The following is a 23,273-nucleotide window of genomic DNA, read 5'->3' on the forward strand; positions in this document are numbered from 1 at the left end:
TGTATAAATGCTGAGAGCAGTCTCAGACAACTGGCTCACAGAGTTAAGCTGTGTCCAAACCCTGAAGAAAATTTAAGGGCAGCTTAGGAGAAGCCCAGGCTTTCATGCAGTGGGTCTGGACACTCCAAGCCACAAGCAAGCATCCTGAACTCCAGTCCTTTTACACAAGGTGCAGACATTACACATGCCTTGCAGACCCTACATCCAAACAAGCCACCCCAGATGCCCGGACAGTGTGGAGAAGCAGGTATTGTAGGGAATGATTCATACCATGCAGATGCCTACCGCAGGTCAGGGTCAGGTGCTTCCTAAAAATATCCATTTTCCTCCAGCGACTGTGAAAGGAGGCTGGCAGGGTAATGATGACTGGTTCAGCAGCAGGTAATTACAGCAGAGGTCTCTAAATCTAGAGGAGCTGTGAAGCCCAAAACCAGCCAGAAACAATATCTGTGTGATGCACAGATCTCAACATATTCAGGATAAGCCTCCAGCCCTTCTGAGATCCCCAAGCACATCAGCAGTCTAAAATCCTCCCCTGAAGAGTCAAAATACAGGGAAACCTCTAACAAAAATGAAGTCTGGAGCTTCAACAGGGGAGGTCTCACTCAAAGGGTGCTGGGAAGCCCAGGAAGACTTATATCTCCAAGCTTACAAGTGCTGAATGCTGTCATTACTCACCTCATTTCCCAGGAAACCCTGGCAGGATCTGACCTCCCTTCCACACGCTCATCCTCTGCCCTTTTCGCAGTCATCCGAGACCTATATGACATTACAACAAAAGAAATGTCAGCAAGCCCAACCTTGTTCCCTCCCTGCAACTGAAAAGCTTCACTTCCTCAGTTCTTCAAAATAAGGCTGCACTGGAAAGCAATTATATATAAACTGCAGAAAATACATCTATTATTTTATTTTAATATATATTATCTATTTAAATAGATATATATAAATTGGGGAGGGAACAGGAGCCCCCATGAGTGGCTGAGGTGGCAGCACATTCCTCTGTAGCACCAAAAGGACCAGCATCAGGGATGGAGCCCTACAGCCTGTCCCATGATGAACACCCATGATGACCCAGCAACGGGGCACTAAAGAGAGCATGATGAGGTCTTCCTGAGATGTCCACTGTCAACTCTAAGGCAATCCCCCAAGCGCTCCTAAAGAGTAATGGGAGGACACACAGCCAGGAGTGCCAGCCAGGGAGCCTGGGATGATGAAGAAATACCCTTCCTGTGGTGCTCGCTCAGGGCTGGCAAAGAGCTGTGAGGAAAGGGGTGGAGGCAGCAGATCCCTGCTCCGTGACCCAGAACATCCCAGCAGCATCTCAGAGAGGATGTGGGCTTTTTCTCATGGTGACCTCCATTCCTTGCTGACACTCCATGTTACAGCCCGAGGGTTGCACAGGACAGCCAGATGGACATCAGGCTGTTGCTCAGGTCCCCAGTGCCATGCTGGGTGGTGGTCCCAGCAGTCTGTTTTCTCCCACCATCTAGGTCCCCATCCTCTCTTTCCTCTCAGGCAACAGGACTCCTTGTCAGGGCAGCCATATATCACACAGCCATATATCACACAGATGCTCGGGCAGCCTGAGATTGAGGCAGAGCAGGGTATGGGGACCTTTATTACCATAAGAATAGCCTCATCGTACTTAACTCAGCCACATCCGAACTGCTAAATTTGGGAGAGTATGAGAAGCATTCCTCATAACGGGAGGTGGGGGAGGGACAGGCAGGCTTTGGCCTCCTTTAACTCCCTGCCAAGTGCTCTGTAATTCAAAGTCGTGTCAGGGATGCCATCCCAAACTGCACTGCAATGGCCCAGACCCAGAAAACCTGGAGATCCAGTGCCTTAACCCCTTCGAGTCAGCATCTGAGCTTGGTCAGATTTTAAGAAAATTATTCAGTCAAGCTTTCTGAAACAGTTCCCACTGAAAAGAAAAAGTTTTCCAGAAGGTACGTGGGGGGGGACTTGGGACATCTCAATGCAGGAAAGGAGGCAGTCAACTTCAGATAGCCAAGTTTGAAGACTCTGCCCTGAAAGGATGCAGTGCTTAGCTTGGTAACAGCTAGCAGCAATCCTTACTTTCAAACTGATTTAAAAAGCTGTGAATGATATTTTTGGGTGCAAAATAGATTAATTACTCATGAAAGACTGCATCAATACCTGCAGCAAGAAGGGGCCACCATCCCTAGCAGCGCCTAGAAACATTGCCCTGACCTGCAGCATGGGCACCTAAAAACATCTGATCACCACCAGGCTTTGCTTTTGAGGTCATAGAAGCAAATTAAACCTCCCCCTTGCTCTTGTTGCTGGCGGGTACAGGAAAGAAATGTAGGTTATGGTAACCTTTCTGGGCCCATTTTCCATAAACACCATCAGCACCTGCACCCTCCTGCAGATGCCCAGAGAAATCTGCCCCTGGAAACCCAACCCATGAAACATCTTGGGGGGGTGCTGCTGCCCACACTCAACATATAAACACATTAATTAATCCCAGAGGGTGCCAAGTGCAATGGCGTACAAGGTAAGCCAGAAATCTTCCCTGGCGCCCACACCAAGACATTTGAGGGAGCTTTTGAGGAATCCAGGCATGAGTCTGGGCAACCGGCCGTGGAGCTATGGCTGCTCTCCTGGGACCTTTCCCAAGCAATTCACACGCACACCAAAAAAAAAACCTAGGCTTATTTTCCGTAAAAGTGGGCATCAAACGCTCTGACATCAAGAAGGATGATTAAAGACAGTTGAGTTAGGAGGAAAGATTAAAAGAACTAAATATGCCCAACTTGGCTAAGCAATGAGTAAGAGGAGACGTGATAAAAGACTCCAGGCATCTGAATGAAGGGAGTGGCATGGCATTAAAGGACTGAATAAAATATCTTTCTGAGAAATGGATCCATCAACGATCTCCCAAGAGATAAGGTACAAGCCTCATTTTTTAGGCATTTATGAAACCGGTTGCTAGAACTGAGATTTTTGAGAAGAAATCCACATTGCCCTGAAGGGAGCATGCACCAAAGCTTTTCATCTCCGGAACAGGGTGCTGCAAACAAAGCGCGTGATGCCACAAGGGAGCACAGGAAACTTGGGAAGTGGCAAGTATTTTGTTCTGCCTCACCCAAGAAACAGCGATATGCTTTTTCACCATAGAATTTTTTTTTAAATTTGATTTTCACTCCTTGTTTTTAATTCAGCAGCCCTAATCCATAATCTTCCAGGTTTCAAAAAAAAAAAGAGAAAATAACCACCAGCCCATTCAAAATGAGCAGGTCTGGGGTCTTAGGTATACTTGACTTCTTCCCCCAATAATTAAAGATAATGGGGTACTGCAGAGGCAAGAGCCTGGCTTGAGCTGGGCAGTGGTGCTCCCAGGGACTGGAGCCTGGCAGCTCTCCAGACCCAGCCAGACCCAGTACACACATGGGCAAGGTGACAAAATCCTGGAAAGCATTTCAATACCCGGCTCTGCTGAGACCATACCTCTCAGAGAAGTACCCTCTGAAACCGAGGGACCTCATACACTTTAAAAAGATCAAAAGTAAGCCCTAAGCCCTGAGAAAACCACCCAGGAGGAAAGCTAAACCTGTTATGCTGGCTTTGCCCCAAAAAGCCATGTATAATGCATGTAACATACATACCTACCTAAATACCAACCAAGAGAAAGCAGTGGATTTTGTGTAATGTCACATGACGTCCAGCCATATGAGGGTCTCCTGAACATCTCCCCTCAGCACGGACAGAGGGGTGTACCCAAGAGAAGGAGGTTGACCTGGCCAACAGTATTTACTGAATACAGACACATGCACAGTGAGGTTTCCACCAACACCAGTTTATCAGTTCATTTGATGTGCCTGGGGGTTGCAATTAACCCCCAAATGTTCTTTCAGGTGCTTCTGCCCTGATATTCTTGATGCAACTTGGCCCCCCGGGTATGATTTGCAAAGCTTGGCAGCATCCCAGATTTGGGTACCTGAGAGACACCTTCATCTTCAACAGGGAAAAAACAGAAGACATTTGTTGATGGTGCAATTTTAAATCACAGTTAAATTCACACAATGGCCATGTATCATCAAGGAGGTAGTCCTGTCCCAGCTCCTCCTGGCTTCCCTGACCTGGTGAGTCAATGAAGGGCAATCGGTTCTAAGAGAAAACTAGCTAGGGAAAAAAAAAAAGGTGAGTAATTTTCTGCTAATTAATTCCCTAAACCAGTTCAGTGGGCTTCAGGCAAGTACTAAAAATCTTTCCCCTTTTGGCATGAGCAAGATCAGCTGAACTGCAACATGTGACCGCAATCCAAGGCAACCTTTGTTTGCAAGGCCAAGAGTGGATCTTTTTGATTATTTTTTTTTTCCCCTTTCCCACAGCAACCTCTTAAGTCTGCAACTGCCTTTCTCCATGGGAACAGGAGATCCACCATTTACTGACCGGTGAGTTTTACTGCAGAGTTGAAATAGGATGTTCACAGAGGATTTTTTTTTTTTTTTTTAATAAGTGGAGCATTTTAGTATGCAGTGAATCTTCTTGCTTTATGCTCGCTTGTCTCTTTGGGAGGCTGAAGTACAACACCAGGCTGACAGATTCATTTTATATATTGAAGAAACATGATTTTACCCAATCTGAAAGGCGGGCCAACATAAAGAGACACATTCAAAGTGGAGGAAACTCTGCACTTACAGTTTGGGATGAAAAGGGGAAAATTAAAACATCTAAGGGATATTATTATACCTTCTATCAAACCTTCCGCTTCCCATACAGAATCAGCTGTTTCCATCCCTGCAGCAACACTGATTCTCGAGATAACCAGGCTCAGGGTATCACCATCACAAAGAATTAAAGGCTTGCAGGTTGTATTCAGACAACTCCTTCCTTTCCTTTTAATGTTAATTTTGGGTATCCCTGCTCAAGCCATGACTGCAGTTTTACTCTGCTCTCATCACACATTCAGACAGACAGACCGCACTTGCAGCCCTCACAGCTGGTGTGGCAGAAGGGCAAAGCCCCTCTCTGACCCCACAACTCATCCTTACATGAACAGCTTTGGGCATCTGAAGAAGGAAATGTAAAATTTTGACTCATGCAATTCCTACTACAGGGAGTAAAGGTTATTTTTTCCCCCAACTGTCTCCCAAAACACAGACAAGTTTCTACTATTCAGAACAGTGGACTGGAATAATCCATGTGTTAAAAAAAAAATGGAGAGGAGCCTGAAAGAGCAACAGGTCCCAGTGTAGCGCCTAAATGAGCAGTGCTGCAGCAAGGAGCGATGGAGAAAGGGGAGCCCAGATGCAGTCTGTGCAACCCCACCATGGGTGAGGGAGAGCAGGGGGGAAGGTGTAACCCAGAAAAAAGAAAAGTTGGATCCCTGTGGCTCTGTACAGTGTGGATGCCCTGGTACCTGGTGGGACCGCAGCTCGCTCCTGTGCTGCAGAGCCTTGGCACCTCCACGGAGCCAGTGTGGAAACCATTCCTCATGAGAAATAGTCCCTCTGAAAGCCAGGGAAGAGCTGACTGAACAATTAATGACCTATAAAGAAACCTACTTGCAGTTACTGTTTTTTTACTTGCAAAGAGCAGCAGAACCCGACCCCCAATGCACAGCTCTGCAGGGTGCAGATGGTTCACTGCTCACATGCCGCCTGCCCAGCCTTCCCCGGCACAGAGCCCCGCTGCCAGCAGCAACGACTGCTGCCCCAGCTGCAACAGCAATTTCTGTATCCCTTGCTAAAATCATAGATTCATAGAATGGTTTGGGTTGGAAAGGACCTTAAAGATCGTCTAGTTCCAACCCTCCGCCATGGGTAGGGACACCTTCCACGAGATCAGGTTGCTCAAATTCAAAATAATGTAGCGGGGTGCCTTTCGGTGCTTAACAGAGGCAATTGCCAGCACAATCTTGGAGAGCGTCTTGTTTTCTTTCCAATGGACCAAGCCTTGGGATACCTTTGGAGCTGCCTGGGAAAGACACTAATATATTCTGCACATGAGCAGCACCAAGGCACAGAAGACAACCAACCCCAGTGTCACCTCTCCAGGCTCCCACAGGATGAGCCCCAGGAGGGAACTGTGTGCTGAGAAGTGGCCAGTTTTTCATGTCCTTCCAGAGAAATGCATTTCTCATCCTGACACACACATTTTGGTACCCAAGTCAATCCCTGCTCCCACTCAGCAGAGCCTCTGCCAGCAGCTGTCTTCCTTGGGCATTTTCCAAACACTGTTTGGAAAACAAAGCTTCCCATCCTCACTCTCTCACATGACAATAAACTGCTATTCTATTTTTGCTCGAGATCTGAAAAGGTGCAAGAGAGAAATGAGGGTTTTTTGTGTTTCAGAAAGATGGGCACCTCTGCCTGAAGGGCAGCTGCTCCTCTGCTGGGGGAGAAGGGATGCACTTGCACTATGCACAAAGCTCTTGGAGAGGGAATGGAGTGGGATATAGGTGCCTGGACCGCTGCTGGCAGCCTTGAAAGAGTTACCAATGGGCTCGCAGGATTTCTGCCTTCCCAACAAGGCAGCCAGGGTAAAGAATGCAAGTGACGCAGCAGCATCCTGCCAGGACGGAGGAAAAGAAGTTAAAAAAAACCAAAAAACAAAAACCCAAAAACCTAAAGCTCTTTGGATGAGGTTCAGGATGACTACACTTTTACTGTAAGTGTTTAGTAACTCAGAGTCACATAACCCTTCTCTGCCCACTTGGGGCCATGACATGCAGATTACAAACTACAAGAAACGCTTCACACACACACGCCCAGCTGAATCCCCCGTCCAAGGCAGGACAAAAAAACCTTTAACAAATTAAGCTGCGTTTCCCATTTAAGCAGAGCCCGATCGCTATTTATTTAACAATTTTAAAGTGTTATTTTAGCCTTCCTGGTTTGTGTGTACTGAGAGGCTGTTCCTGGGACAAAAGCCAAAGTCGATTAGAGCAACCCAGCAGCCAGAGAGGGAGGGAAAAGCAGTGTAGAAGAGCGAAGGAAGGTGCTGGGGCAAGGCTTCACCCGGGGACAGTCACTGGCAGCCCCCAGCCACGGAGCTGGAGGGAGGTGAGTGGAAAATTGGGGAACAGCAACAAGGAGAGAAAGCTGGTGTGGAGAGCAGAGCTTGGTCCATCACTGTCCAGTGGTTGCCAGCAGAGGCTCCCTGCTTTTGGCACACCGATGCCTTGCCCTGAGCAAGTGCACTGGGAGGTGAGCTGGTGAAAGCAAAGCCACGGTAGACCTGCACACACAAGCAGCCATCCCGTGAGGATGACACAGAGCTCTCCGCAGTGGGGATGCCCCATGTGGGTACCGCCCAGCCCAAGGCACTGAACCCGCCTGAGAGATGCTTTCACAGGAGAACGGATCAGAGGATGGATGATCCATTTGGGTACAAATGCTGTTTGGTATCCACCTGCTCAGCATGCCCTGCAGCACCGAAAGCCCTGGGACAAATGCATCAAGGGAAGAACAACAACATTAAACATCTCCTTGCGGGTATCAGATGATTCCCACTCTGAGGTCCTGCATCCTACTCCTCCTGCCATCGTTATACTTCCAAGACAGGAACAATTTTTGGAGCAGGCAGGCAGAGGTGAGACGGATGGTGGTGAAACATGATGGATGCTGCCCCCAGATAGGCAGCTTTTCTGCTTCCTGATACCCACTGACAGGGGCTGTGAAACACATAGCTTGGACTACTGCCAGCCCCTTCCACCTCCACACTCCCAAAGTGAACCTTTTATAGGTTAATATGAGGCCCCCTCTTTCACCTGTATCGAAGCACAAAACACTGCTGTAACCACGTTTCCCCCAAAGAGCTCAAGGGCTCCTCAGCTGTGGTGGCGCTTCCTCAGGCTCGTGTGCCCCACCACCACCACTGCCATGGGCCGGGGCTGGCTGGCAGGGAAACCGTAACGGCTCTTCTCCAGCAGCAGTGCAGGCCAAGGGCAATGTGAGAGGGAAACCTGGGGACCCACTCGCACGCAGCTGCTCTCCTCTAACACATCCCTCTGCCCCTTAGACATGGGTGGGTAGAAGGACAAATGCAGACATGAGGTCTCCCCTGGACCAAGCATGAGCAAGACTCTTCCACATGGCTTTTCAAGCCCAAGCATAGAGAGGAAGAGCGCATATGCCAGTGGGAGCCCTGCTAAAACATGCTGATGATAATGTGTAGTGCTAGGACCTGAATAATAGGCCCTGAAACAAAGCTGACCTCTAGATGAACCTCACAACCAAACGTTATCCATTATTAGTATCTGCTAATTACTAAATCTGTATTACCATTAGCATTAATTATTAGTATCTGATCATTAACAAAATACGTATGCTCACTAGTGAAAGACATAGCTTAGACAAAATATAATCAGTAGTGAGAATGAAATGCTGTGAGAATGCGTATCCAACTTCCCTTGTTTAGCAGTGTTCAAGGCTGAGAACCCAAGTGTTTGGCCTTGTTAGAAACTCCCTTGATTCTCTCCCCCGAGCCCTGGCCAGACTTTGGGTGGAATCCAACAGGAGGATGAAACAAGATGTTTCCGCTCAAAGAAAAGTGCAAGTTATTGTGACTTGCTGATTTTTAGGTATATAAGGCTGGACCCGCTCACAGCGACTTTGGCTGCCTCACCTACAGACGGACGTACCATGTAGGATTTCCCACTTGCCAGGACAGGCTCTCCAAATCCTCACTGTAACCGGAGCTCCCCAGCGACTGCGGATCTGGATGTTGGTAACGATGCAAGTGGTGATGTATCTTTCTTAATCACTATTCTCCCCATCGTGTAGTAATGATTAGGTGCATTGCCTTGCTTATTCTCTATAATTAACTGTATGTAGTAATAATTAAGTGTACTATTCTGTATTTTTCTTATTGCTTATTTTCTGTATTACTTGGTTATATCCTTTTAATTATTAACAGTAAAATAAGCCTACTCTTTTCACTCTGGTGTCTGAATTTAATTGGCATCCTCAATCAGCAAAACATAATGATTTAGGGGTGCAAATCTACAGAAGGAGAGAGCCAAAATAGAGGGAGCATCACAGAGAAGCCAGAATGCACCAGCGGGTTATAAGAGCCAGCCACAATCCTGACACTTGCAAGATCTGGGCAAAAGAGCTGTGTGTGGCCAGAGATTTCAGTAGACACAGCTGCCAGGACTACCCCCATGGACTCATTAATACAAGCACGGTGGTGTGCCAGGGCGTCACCACCCCGTCCTCCAGAGACGTTCCCAAGCGAGGTTCCCACGTGAGCATGGGAGCAGGACTCGCAGCCGCAACGGTGCGTTAGACAGAGCAGGGCAAGGTTCGGCGCAGACCCGGAGCTGGTGCTGCCCCAAGGCGCCCTGGCCGGCTGCACGCAGGCAGCGCTGTTTGCCAGAGGACTCGGTGGCTACAGCTCTGCAGGAGGAGATTCTTCTTCCCATACTGACTGGGCAGAGGTGGTGACCCAACCCAGAAGCCTCACAGCTTCTACTACTTTCATTTTATTTTATTTTTTTTAATATGACACATGTATTATTGCACAGAGAAACACCCAGAAAACGCAGGGCAAAGGTGATGCTAGCAAATAGCACGCCTGGGCATGAAAAGGGTGACCAGCTGGATACAGGCTCCCCACAGCGGCTCTGCAAGCAGTGAGCCTGCCCCAGATCTCAAGGCCAGTGCACTCCCCTCCAGCCCCCCATCAGCAGATTGGAGCCGGGCTTGGCACCCTCCAGGTGCTTATTCTCCTTTGCTCTCTTTTTGGGAAGTAACAGAGCAGTGAGGAAGATAACATGTGGGGAAAGGAGCAGAAGGGAATCCTAGTCAAAAATCCACTGGGCAGCTGGGGAAGGAAGTGGTCAAAGGAAGGTGAGCAGAAGCGAACCAAGGAAGAGACAGAGCAAGCCCAGAGACGTTATTCTGCATGCTTCAGAAGTACAAATGTGGAAGAAGTCATGAAGGAAAAAAAAAACTCAACCCCTAATCCTCAAGGCTCACCCTGCACCTTTTGAGCATTTGAGAAAATAAAGACCTTCAGCATCACCCAAACCACACACTGTGTTTTGCAGAAGATGGGTTTTCCGCGTGCCCGAAGACACATCCTCAAGATGTCACTACAACTTGACTGACTGTATTGAAGAGCTCTGAAGCTTTGCTAGCAACAGTCCTGCCACACCAGCCCTGCTACAAGTTTGCCATCCAGCAAACTACATTAGGTGATCACTCCTTTTGATATTGTGGTGCGTAGGAACCGCCTGGGGATTTGACTTTTTCCCAGTGTAAGCCCCAGCCTGTTAGCCTTGAAAAGGCAATGAATATCAAATTGCTTGTTCCCTTCTTCACTTTCTCTGTACCTTTTTTAAGACAAATTACTATGCTGCTTTTATTTTTTAAGCAACCTAGATCAACACAAGTCAGATTCAGAGCCAGCATGTCACACAACACAAACAAGCATAGCAAGCATTTATATTTTTTTTATCCACGGGAGTTTTAGCATCAACTAAGCTAGAACTGAAGCCTAGAGCTTCCTAGCAAGGCTTACATCTACATCCTCCAAGACAGCAGACAGAGACTCTGTGCTCTGTGCTGTGCAGGGATGCAGCAAGGCAAGGGAACCCTGCAAACCACTGAGGAAAGCTCTGCAGCCTACAAAAAAAGACCAGGCATATCCAGTAGGTCCACTTATCTATGATCTTCCTCTTCAAGGCACTTTTATATCCTCCTGTGATTTTAAAACCCAGCACACGCTGTTTCAGCTTTGATGCTATGCATTCTCATTATCAACCAGCCAATACCAGAATATCCTTTCTTCTTGCAGTAAAACCCCTCTTTTCCCTAGGGGGTACAGCTGGTAGGACAGAACAGGTCAGGCATTTATCATTTAATTATAAGCATAAGTATCAGCTTGAATCATCTAGGCTTGCATGGATCCAGAACATTCTCACTGGCTGCAACCACCAGCCGAGTAACATCACCGTCAGACAGCAGTTGCAGGGGTATTTGGTTTAGCATCCGCAGGGAAGGAAATCATCAGCTTGCATCACAGCACAGAGTGACCAATTTGTGGTCAACCAAACTACTCCCAAGAGCCGAAAACCCAAGTGAAATGCAGTGATGTCAGAAATTTGGATTCAGAACATCAGGAGGTGTTGGGACACTCGGCCTCAGCAGGACCGACAAGGGCAGAAGTTATGCCAAAATCTGGATGCAAGGACTGCAGAAACGCTGGGCCAGAAGGGACATCAAACAGCCACCCAGCCCTGAACTCTCTCTTGGCTTGTTTGCCTTCATGCCACTCTCCAAGGCAACACGGGCACAGCGCTGCCAAGAAGGAAGCAGGACTCGGCTGCAGTTCCCAGCGACGAGCACCGCTCACCCCACCATCCGGGAAGGGCTGCTGTGCTGCTAACAAAGCGGCTTCTAACGCTTTTTGGGCCAGCTCCAGCATCACTCATTCTCTTTCACCACCACCACCAGGAGCTGGAACCTACGCTTTGAGAAATGCCAGCCTACTCCACTGCTACCAGGCACGACGGAGGTGATGCACTGGAAGACAGCATCCAAAGAAGCACGTCCCTGTATGCAATTTTCTTCTAGTCCTGTCCTCAGACATGGAGAGACAACGGGTGCTGCACTGCTCACACCACCTTCCTGGATGTCTCACATCTGCTATGTTCCCTTCAAGTCTCAAGTCTACCAGGTGCTCATTCACCTCTCCTCTCCCAGCCCTCCTTCGTTTCTCCTGCATGCCAACTGTCATCCAGGCAAAACTGCATAGCCATATTTTGAAATCATTTTGGGGATATATTTCAGCTTTTTCTATACTACCAAAAGTTGCTTGTCCCAGCTCACAGTGTGGACATATGGGTTGTGGCTACACAACCCACCATATGATGAGCCACAGTACAGCCAACACGAGGAGAACAGAGATAACCTGGCTCCAAAATTACTGCTGAAGACAGCATCCCATCAAACCATGGCCTGACATAGCCTGACACATCCATTGCTTTTTTTCCCCTAGGTTTAGCATATTCAAATTTTCCAGCTATTCCTCCTAAGTGAAGTTTCCCAAACACAAGCTTCATTTTCCCAAACCATCTGCCTTCATATTAAAAATAGAGGGGCTGAGCCTGGATGTTGTATTTCAAGCAAGGTTTTACATGACAACCAAGACTGAACTATTACCTTTTCCATTTTTTGGTGGGCTGTTCAAGATCTGCCTTTCTTGTAACAGCATCTGACTGTTGATTCACAATCAGTTTGTGATTCACTGCAGCTCCCGGATCCCTTTCTGCAGTTAACCTGTTACTGCTCATTTTGGGTACGTGCATCCAATTTCCAAGAGCACTTCTCTGCACTGGTCTTTACTGAATTTATTTTTCTTGTCTTCAACCCACCCCTGCAGCTCATTGAGACAACTGTAACAGAAGATGCTATCACCTAAAGTACTTGCAACATCTCTTGTTGCATTTCATCTTCCGTATCCTCTGAAGTCTACCAGCCAATCTGTTACTGATCCTCAAAATGCCTTCCTGATCCAACAGCGAACCACTTCTTTTAGCTTCTTAAGTACCCACTTACAATGATTTCATCTTCAGCACATTTCCCGAGTTTGTTTATCAAGCTGTCAGGATTTCCTCAAGAACTACTGAACAGCTTTAAGCACTTTTTTTGGTAAAGTCACTAAAATACCAGACTTGTTATGAGTTTGCCTAGCAGTTCTGTGAGCCCTCCATCCTCCAGGAGAACTTGCTACACCAGGAGGTATGACAGGTAAGACTTTTGCAGTTATTTAAAATTTTCTTTAAAGTCAGATCAAGCAGATCATCCATTCCTCATTCAGGATAAGCACCACCGTTTTTCTTCAAGTCTCACCTACCCAGCTGTCTTTCTGTTGCTATTTCCCTTGGCTGAGCTAGGACTTCAGGGCTGCAGGAGCTTACAAAGAAAAGCTCACGCCCAAAGGGTTAAGACTTGTTTTTTCATGATCTTTAAATCATAAATATGATTTCCACTTGAAAAGGCAACACTTCATATAACAGACACAGTGGCTCTGAAGGGTAATGCAGGGCTTTGAAAGAAATTTAAAAAAAAAGGAAGCAAGGGGAGAAAGCAAAATAACACTTCCAGAAAGTTTTCCGAAGGAAATGAGTAACCACTTGTTATTAAATGATAAATCACAGTCCTCAGGAAGTGGCATTGTCTGTGGTCTATTTTTAATGAGAAAACACCCCTCTCACTGGCACGAGGGCTGAACATGCTGATGGGACACGTCTGTGGACAGCAGGAGCATTCACTGGGAGCCATCATCTCATTCCTGCCATTCCCATTACTTATCAGCAACTGAGAAGGCACGAAAAAAAAGTGGCTTAGAGAAAAAAAAATGCACCAAGAACAACAAGGGCTACTGTTTTCCATGAAGGAGGACAGAAGGAAACACTAGAGACCAAGCGGAGGAACCAGATCCTGAGCAGAGTCTTAGGCTTTGCTTTTGTTTTCCACACGTGAGGGATGCGCACACACAAAGCCACCAGGAAGCAAATTTGTGCTGACCCCAATGTCCCCACAGGAGTTTAAGTGACCTTTCATGTGCACTAGCATCCTCTGTGTCCCCAAAATGGGGACACGTTGGGCACATAGCCACAGTAAACCCCTCAGCCTCTTTTCCCTGCGTCTGCCATGAAGACAGGGCTTTCTGGGGAGCACCTGATGATGCAAGTCCACTGATGCTGAGCACTTCAAAGGTGTAATTAGCTTCATTTTATGCTGATAAAAGAGTCCCAGATTCCTGTGGCAAAGTGACTCACTGACTGGGAATAGGTACATGGTGTCAAAGGAAAGGGAACAGAAGTCAGCAGAGCTAGCTACAGACCCAGCCTCAAAACCAAACCAGAGGGACCACAAGCTCTCAGACACCCCGCCATCACACAGCAACCCTCGTTGCACACTGGCGAGGGGACCATATGTAGTACCTTGTGCCAAGCCCAACTGGTTCCCAAGCCCCAACCAAGCATTGCCAAGCCCAAGTCACAGGGTTCAGCTGCAGACCCACGTACCCCACGCACTCAAGCCAACTTCGACCCAAAACCACACACACAAACACAAAACTTTCCAAGCTGCACCAGGAACAAGCAGGAACCTCTGACCGACTCACTGAAATACAACGCACTATGACTAATTTTACTGTTAGGGTGACCAAGCACTGGCACACCTTGCCCAGGGAGGTTGTGGAGTCTCCATCTGTGGAGATATTCCAAAGCCATCTGGACGTGGTCCTGGGCAACTGGCTGTAGGTATCCCTGCCTGGGCTGGGAGGTTGGACCAGGTGATTTCCAGAGGTCCCTTCCAGCTTCAACCACCCTGTGATTCTGTAATTGTAAAGACATACTGCATTGCAATCCTGTACGTTAAATTAGCTTTCACTGACCTGGTGCAAAAAAGACCATAATTATTAAACTTCCCTCTATTTCTGACATTCTTTCCATAGATGAGGTTTAAGCCTTTTTTCCCCCTTCCTTTTAATAGGAATGCAACCCCAGAGTTTACAGGAGATTATATAACGCATACACACATCACTCTTCCAAAACAGCATCTGAAAGCATTTGTTTGATGATTTTTTTTTTTCCTCCCACCCATAAACCACCACCCTGCTGGTCTCATTCATTGTGCGGCATTTTGCAACGAAGCGTAAAAATGGCATTAATCATAGCTCTGAAAAAACACAAACTTCTTCTCTGAGGTTTGAAGTAACCATTTGGAAGGAAAACTTCCAGGAGCCAGAGAGACTGACAGGGCTGGAGACTAAAGTCCTTTTTGTCAAAAGCCAAGTGTATCCCAATATATCCCTTGGACAGCTGCCCCAAGCAAAAGTTATAATACTTTATTCTTCAGTTCAAGTCGCAAGAAGGAGATTTGGTACAAAATCAGGACAAATACCCAAAGTGAATGGGGAGGTTTAGCGGGCAAATGTGTCATAAACCTAACAGAAGGCTTGAGCTCTAACTACAGCTTTGGTGAAGATCAATGTCTGAAGTCTCAGCTGCCTCTCACCATCAGGATGCTGCAGGGATTGGGGCCAAAATGACCAGGTAAGGGCACCCATCCCTCGCAGGCAGCACCCAAGCATCCCGGACTGAGAACTGGCACTCACCCGTGGCAGAGTGTTACTTCAGCAACAGGCAGAAACACAGAGATCTGCAAAATCTATGCCAAAAAATAAAAATCATTATCATCTTTATGTTTTCTGGCCAAACATCACTGGAGAAAATTGCTCTCTACATAAATCAAGGTCTTTGTCCACCTCTGCAGATTTACTGCTTCTCGTGGACACAAGGAGGGGCTTCTGTCAAAGACGGAGTTGGCAAAAAGCATGATGCTCTTTTTTAAGCTAGATGCTTCAGCAGAGATTTGCCAAAGGCTTTGGAATCCCTCTGCTTTGGAGGTAAAACATTAATAATTTAAACTCCTCCTTTTAAATTAGGAAGGGCACTAAAAGAAACTATTGAAAGAGAAAAACCATCAAGCTCGCCACCACCTCCAACTCAAACACTGACATTTTCTCTCAAACCCCAAAAGTGGTTTCAACAAGCTGGCAAATGAGGAATTTACCTTTTTCTTACCCGTTCTTCCCCTGCATTTTCTCCTCTCCCATTAATCTTCCAGGCAAAGCAGTCCACCACGGGGACAGGGCACACTGAGCGTCCTGGTACAGAAAGCCCCAGGATGCTGCAACCAGGGGCAGGGGTGGTGCAAGCAGTTGCAAAGCATCTCACAGGGCATGACAAATATTTACTGTTATATTGATAGGATAGGGTAGGGTAGGGTAGGGTAGGGTAGGGTAGGGTAGGGTAGGGTAGGGTAGGGATGGGATGGGATAGTTCAATTGGAAGGGACCTACAACCATCATCTAGTCCAACTGCAAGTACTTTGCATTAGAAGAGCAAGGGGAGAGAAAAAGAAAATAATCAGTGATCGATCTTTTTTCTTTTTAATCAATAATTCCAGACTCTTGTGCATCATCAAGTTCCCTGCTTATTCAAAGCATGCATGCCTCTGCCCATCTCAGCTACTGATACCATTTCTTATCAGCATGTTTCATTCTTTCCCATTCTTGCAAGAGCTCTTGTACAGAAAGGATATTATCTTCATATTTAAGAGGCAAAAAAGGCTGACAGGGATAGGTCTACCTCACTATCGAGGCTTTTGCAAGAGCTGGAACAATGTGGCAGCCCAAGATTTAGTGCTGTCTACACAAGCCCCACCAGGGACCCCAGCTCCTTTGTCTGCAGCCAGCCCAGGCGCAAGCCACTGCCCTGGTATTGCGGTGGCCAGATAAAAGCACACACTCAGATACATCCCCCTCTTCCACGCAGATGTACGTACTTCAGATGACCAGTCCAAATACACAAAAGAAGATGCGTAGGGCCAGGGAACATCATCCATTTACTCCATATCATAGCTCTTCTTGCATACCCAGCTATACCAGCCAAGCTGAAGATGACTTTTGCATTGATTTGAATCCCCAATGCAGCCATGTAAACACTGGAAGAGTGCAACCTCATGTCTCTGCAAAGGATGCTTAAATACATCCTTTTCTTCAGGAAAAAAGAAAGAGGAGGAACAGCTATTGAAAACCTACATGCCAGAGAATCTGGTGACTGAGTGCCATCCTCTTATAGCTTCTTTAGAAAGTCATGAACTTTAAATTTATTTTGTCTCCTGCTCCCAGCAGCTCCTAAACAGTGCGAGCTAAATATTTACAGAAGAGTCACTGTTTGTTTAAGTTTCAATCCATACTCCAATATGCCCAGATCTAGAAATGACAGCTGATTACAGAAGAGCCTGAAAACACAGCAGAGGGGACCCTGATGCTTACCAGATCCTTAATCTGGACACTTTCTCTGGTGGTTGATTTGGGGCACCTTGCCCAGATGCTTTCAAAAGCAGAGGAACTGCAGCTCCCGCCAACCAAGGTCCATGTTTCATCAGATGCTTTGGCACAGCTCTGCTCAATGCCACAGAGCCCCAGGTTTTGGTGAGCCCCTGGTGTGCTCCGGAGCCCACTCCTCCCCAACTCGCAGCGAGGTGGCTGGATTGCTTCTGGAAATGCAACTGAAGCACCTGAGCTGCTGCACAGCATGCACCAAGGCAGGGTGCAAACACCTCCAAGAATCTGAGCCCATACAACCAACCTGCTGCAGGTGGGGCACGGCACAGTGTCACTCCTGCTCAACAAGTCCTACCCTGACCTGTCCCTTCTGTCTCTCCTGGATTCATCAACAGTTTTTCCAATTTACCGTAGTGTCCACTCCAATGGCACAACAAAGTCCTCCTATACTCTACCGAATAACTGAGAATACCCAAACTTTTTGGCTAACTGGACAACCTGTCAGAGTTGAAAAGACACCCATATGTGCCAACACACTTCTGCTATAAGCTAGCCAAGCCCAACAAATCACGCAGCAGAAGATGACAGCACCTTCTTGCACGTGGTGTTACACAGTTTCACGGGTGGGCCAAGAAAAAAATTAAGACTGTGCTTCCGACATGGTGATTTCAATTTATTCATCACATAAAGTCATGTGTGGGCCCAGTTAAACACTTCTGGAGTCTTCCATTTGGGATAATAACTGGAGACTCACCACCATGAAGGTCCACATGAGAGGCAAGGCTATCAAGCAGGCATAGTGCTATGCCAACACATCCCGAAGGAGCATCCCACCCTGCAGACGCTAAGTGTTCAGCTTTGCAAGCTCCCAGAGGAACAGCAGAGGCAGGGAGACACCATCCAAGCAAACACATTTCTCTGCATCTTCTGATGACTGCCCAAGGCTGGTAATTCCCTTCGTTTTTATGGTTTCGCATAAAAGTTCCTGTGTGAGGAACTAAGCAGAAGGTGCTCACTCACCTCAGATGGGTGAGAGGTTGGTATGTCTTTGCCTGAGTCCAGCTACTTCAAACCCAGCATCTGATTTGAACAGCCTCTCAGACGAGTGCACGTTACTGAAGAACTCAAAACCACCACTGACAGCTATAACTATGCTCATCCCACCGAGATAAACTCTTTATCAGCACTGCAGCAAGGTAGGACTCGGTAACATTGCTCTGTCCTGGGGTTCTCCGGGGGATAACAGGATCCCTCCTCTCCGGCACAAGGTGTTTCAAGGCATTTCGCCCCAATAAAACAGAAAATGTGGTGTCAAGCAAAAGAAACACTTTTATCATCAGGTAGATCTCAAAGTCAGGTTTGCATGCTGTCATCATTAGGAGTCTCGATACCCAGCATGAAGGCCCTTGCATGGATGAAGAACCCAGTCGTGCAAATGGCCGTGCCAATGCCATGAGTGCATGAGCTACCCGCACTCCTCCTCACACATACTTTCTATCCAGGTATCCAGGTGTGCCTACGCACAAGCACACAGGAAAGCACCTGATGGAGTTTTATGGATGTGCTCACATGCACATGAATATGCACAAGTACACAGGCCCACTGCAGACAAGCCATACTTGCAGACGAGATTAAAGAGGAGACTGCAACATGGAGGCTGGAAATAATGACAAGCACCTTCATCAGTAAAACCCCAATTACCCAGCGTTGCACACAGCCTCTCATCTCTATGGAGCAAGCAAGGCTACTTATTACAGAGATGACTTTACTGTGATCTGACTTTTAGCAAAAGGAGAGCAGCTGCCCTGGCTTTCCCATGTTTTATTTCTTCAGGTGTCAGGGGACATCACCACGGCTGGTGGGTCCACTGGAGCCGTAACCGGGAGGTTGAAGGCATGAGCCTACAACCAAGGAGCCTTTGAAACCGCAGCTGGTCTCCTCCAGCATCATCCACACTGTTAACACCATGGCAGTCGACTTTACCAATGCTTCATGGAAGACAAGACATAGATGCTTCGTGGAAGAAAGCAAAATTCTACTGGGGCATGGAAGAGAGACACTCTTCTATTTTAATTCACCTGGTCCTGAAAAAGAAAAACAAAGAGGAAAAAAAAAGAAGAAATACAGCCCCCCTCTTTCTCCTTTTACATAAATATTGGATCTGAGCGCTTTATGTTCTTAAGAAGTTAAAAATAGGAAATAATATCAAGTCTACGTGCTGCATCTTTTATCAAAGCCTTTTATGAACATCAAAACCAGCTCCTCTGCACTCTTTTATACTTTCCTGCTGTCACTCACAATTCATAAAAGGGGACTACAGAGATACAAAGGGTAAATCACTTCCCAGCACTGTCACAGGGAGCCAGGGACAAAAAACAGCTTTTCCTCAAAGCTCTGAAATCTAAGAGCAATTTTATGATATAATGTCACTTTTAGCACAAGAGATGAATAATAGATATTCAAAATATAATAATACTTTCACAAGTAAACAATGCTTTGCAGTGTCAAAGCTTTTCAGCAGCACTGTCAAGCCTTTGCAGAAGGATCAACAGTGCAATCATCGTAACACCACCAGGAAGCAAACACTGCAAGAATAAACACGTGTTTAACTGAAAGGCAAGGTCTCTCTGGCCAAACTCCATCTGTGTTCTCTAGAGACACACATCCAGATCCCCTCTATAAAAAAAGGGAGGTATGGAGATTAACAAGACAAACCAGAAACTCTTTACACATAAACTTGACTTTGACCCTGCCGACTCTCAGAGACCTGCAATAAATCCAATCCTCCTCCCCGTCTGCATGATGAGCGGGCTTACACTCACCTATATTCAAGAGATACGAGCGTTAATTAACTCCAATGTTAAAAAAATCCACATTTGAAAAACAGTAGCTGCTAGAATATTCATGACTCTTACCCATTCTGTTTATATAACTGGATATGGAGCAAATCCCCCATGCAAACCATGTCTAACCTGAGAGCATTATTTAGCTGTTCAGCATCTTTTCCACAGAAAGCAAATTCCATAACTTGTGGTCACCCTTGTTTTTTTCCTGCCTTGCACAGAAAGAGTTAGGAATTTGAAGGGAGGAAGTGATAAACCCACGATAAAAAAAAAATCCAGTGAACTTACAGCATTATCCTAACCAAAAAAGAATTTCCTCCTTAGTCATCCACAGGCAGGGTAAGCCAATCTGAGAGATTACTTCTCTTCCTAATACCTCAGTATTTAATTTTTAAGGAGGGCAAAGGTCAAATGAAAACCACCTGATGCTGATGTAAATGCAGCCCTGGATAAACCTGCACAGGGACCCCGACAGAAAGAGTTGCTCCTTGCAAAACCTTAATGAAAACCAAGTGATGGTGCCAGCGGGGAAGGTGATGGCCACCAGGATGGTGTCAGCTGGTGGGAGGGCACATCTGTGCTGTGGAGGTGGCCAAGCTGAAAGGCAGCAAAAGCCCCCATAACCCGCAGGGAGCTGGGGCAGTGTGGGGGTCCCAGCATCGCTCAGTGCCCCAGTGAATGCCTCCAGCACTCCCTTTCAGCCAGGGAAACTGGGGTGTTGAGCCTAGGCTGGAGACGGACCTCTCACCTGGACAGTGGGCAGGGGTCCACCTTGCAGATGCACCATGGCTGGGATGCATCTGTGCCTCATCCCCCAACTTATGTATGGTAACCTATATAAAAATATAGAGGTTTTTTATTTCATGGCAGCAGAGCACAGGCTCAGGTCCCCTTTTTGCTGCTGGAGCCTAGGATCTCTAATTTAACCTCCTGATTTTGATTCTGCAAAGGTAGAAAGGAGGCAGCACAATGATGGTTTCCTGCAAAAGCAGAGCCGGCAAAACCACAGGATCCCCAAAACATTGCCAGGGAAAAAAAACAGAAGGATGGGTGTGAGATTTACTTCCAGCTCAAGAAACACCCTCAGAATTGCCCAGAACGGTGTTCTGTGTTTCTGAACTGGGCTCCACGCCGCAGGACCAGAAGATTGGGCAGATGCCTTCCCTTAGTGGCAGGCTGGCCCCATGGCAGTCATTCCTGCCTGCCAGTTTTTGTCTGCTGCCCAAAATCAGAAACCATTAAAACTTAATTACAAACTCTTCAGATCATATCCCATTCACGGCTTTGGGACGCTGCAAATCCTGCCACCTTCACCAACGGCCCCTCCAAGGGCCTCTCGCAGCCTTGGGATGCCAGCCAGCTTTGGAGGCTTTACATTTTCGTGGCATGAGATAAATTTCACTACGAGTTCCTCAATATTAATCCACATAATGCTGCTCAGCAGATGGGAGCCCAAGAAAACAGCCTGTCGACACCTTCAGCTCTGCAGATCCCCTCAAAGCAATGCAAAGGATTCAGGAGCCAAGCAGATACTCTTGCTTTGCTGGCTTTAGTAATGATACATCTTGTGATAGTTCACTGCTTCTTTGCAACCTGAAGCAGCACCATAAGTCAGCAGATAGTTAAGTATTTACTGTGTATAGTTAGTCAGCACCTGCAGCTGCAGGCGTTCATGGAAAAAGCAGAGATCACACATTAAGAAAGATCTTTATTGTAAAAGTAATGACTACGATTCTTTAGTCAATATAAATCACCAAGCAAAACCATGAAGCGACAGAGGATCATTCAACACGTACTAGCAGGATTATTCCAGACCTTTAAAAATATATGAATATTTATTTACTTATAGAAATAAATAGAAATATGACCTTGGGTATCCCCAGTTAGATGCCCTGCAATGAGGCCACAAAGTTTGGGCACAAATGGCACATGCCAAGATGCTGTCAACAAGTGCCCCAAGAGAGAGACAGAGCCTAAGGAGAGAAAATGCACGCTGCAAAAGAGGTTGAAGGTTTAAGCATAACCTAAGGACTGAGATCCACAATTAATTTGCTTTGCTCAGGCTGGCTCTCGCCACTGCCCGGCAAGCAAAAGCCAACGTCCTCCAAACCACAGTCCCAGGGTCAACAGCGGCAGGATAAGCACATGTCCATCAGCATCCCTCACCCTGGGCATGCTCTCCTTCAAACTTCCCCAGGGCAGTACAGGGAAAGAAAGATCGAACTGTAATTTCAGCATCAGTGGCTTCAGCATTTTCCCCAAGCAGAGGAAGAAGCGAATCCAAATAATCAGCCGTAGATATTTTAGAAGTGGCAAAGGGACTTTTGGCAGCCAAGATAAGAATCTTTAAAAGCACTTAACTTGCATTTGCTGCCCTCAACCCCTGCAAATCCAGCCTGCTGAAGTGGGTAAGGTAGGTTGCCCACAAACTGAAAGCTGAAACTAGTTTCAGCCCCAATTCCAGAGAACTGGGAGTAATTTTAGAAGCAGGAAACCATCAAGCAAAAGATGGCATCTGTAGATTAAATCCTCTTCCTTTGCCAGGTTTCAATACATTCAACTCACAAAGCCATAAAGAAAGTAAGACTCCCTAAAAAAAAACCTTCATTGTCAAATTTATTTTATAGCTTTGAGGGTTTGGGGTTTTTTTTCCTTAAACCAATAAATACTTGCAATTCCTTTATTTGCTGCCAGCTGGGGAGACATTTGAAAACTTCTGCAAACCTGCAATTTCAGTGCTTGTCTGTGCTGGGCAGTAAAAAATTCCTCTCGGGTGAGAGTGAGAGAGGTTAGTCATGACAAGAACATCCCTGCAATGTGCCAGGGCTGCTTTTCACTGTCATCCAACCATTGTTAATACCGACTTAGCCCATCCATGATTTTTATAATCAGTTCTGTGCTTTTGAAACACACACCCAAATACATTACCCTCACAAGCAGCCAAACTGAAGCTTTCTGTATTTTTTTTTAATAACATGCATCTGTCCACAGACCTACCCCCTAAAGGACATTCTGACCTAACACTCTGCACCCTGACTGAAAGGCTTTGCTATTTTACCAGCAAGCATTTTAAATGCTGATAGAGTTCATCTTTTAACTCGCACCCAAGGATGCACCTGGTAGCCCCCCAGCCCGGATGCTCACACTGACTGAGGGGAAAGCCCTTAAATTACACTCCCTTTGAAGCTGCCCCACGTCCGTGCAGGATGAGACTGGCTCTGAACAAAACCCAAGATGATTCTGCTTCCCCATAAAAGACAGCTGTAAATTTGCAACCGAAACATCGTTCTTCACCAAGCTCTAATTCTCGGGCCGCCCCCAGGTACCAGCAGGCTCTCAGGTGCCTGCAAGGCCTTGTGTGTCCCCCTCTGCAAGGGGCAATGAAGAACCCAAGATCTGAGGTACTTCTACCACAGCTTTTCTCCTTGCTCAGTGTCAGCACAGGCCCAAGCACCGCTGGGGCTGCTCTATGTTACCCAGGTAATGGGCAGGTTTTGTTTGGCCTCCAAACAGGCATATCCAGAAGCACCAAAGTGACTGCACCACTGCAACAGAGCAACTGGTACTCCATTTTCTGGGGTGAGTGTA

The 23,273-nt window shown here is 46.8% G+C and overlaps 1 long non-coding RNA gene across 1 annotated transcript in view; it reads right to left on the reverse strand.

Moving 5' to 3' along the window:
• Positions 1-18,648: 18,648 nt before the first annotated feature.
• LOC141932674 (uncharacterized) overlaps positions 18,649-23,273 on the reverse strand; it is a 49,769-nt gene continuing 45,144 nt past the window's right edge. The window contains exon 4 of the long non-coding RNA XR_012625881.1: positions 18,649-18,926. This is a non-coding gene — a long non-coding RNA (uncharacterized LOC141932674). The remainder of the gene's footprint in view (positions 18,927-23,273) is intronic.

The sequence above is a fragment of the Strix aluco genome, chromosome 1 (assembly GCF_031877795.1).
Source record: "Strix aluco isolate bStrAlu1 chromosome 1, bStrAlu1.hap1, whole genome shotgun sequence".
NCBI classification, from domain to species: Eukaryota; Metazoa; Chordata; class Aves; order Strigiformes; family Strigidae; genus Strix; species Strix aluco.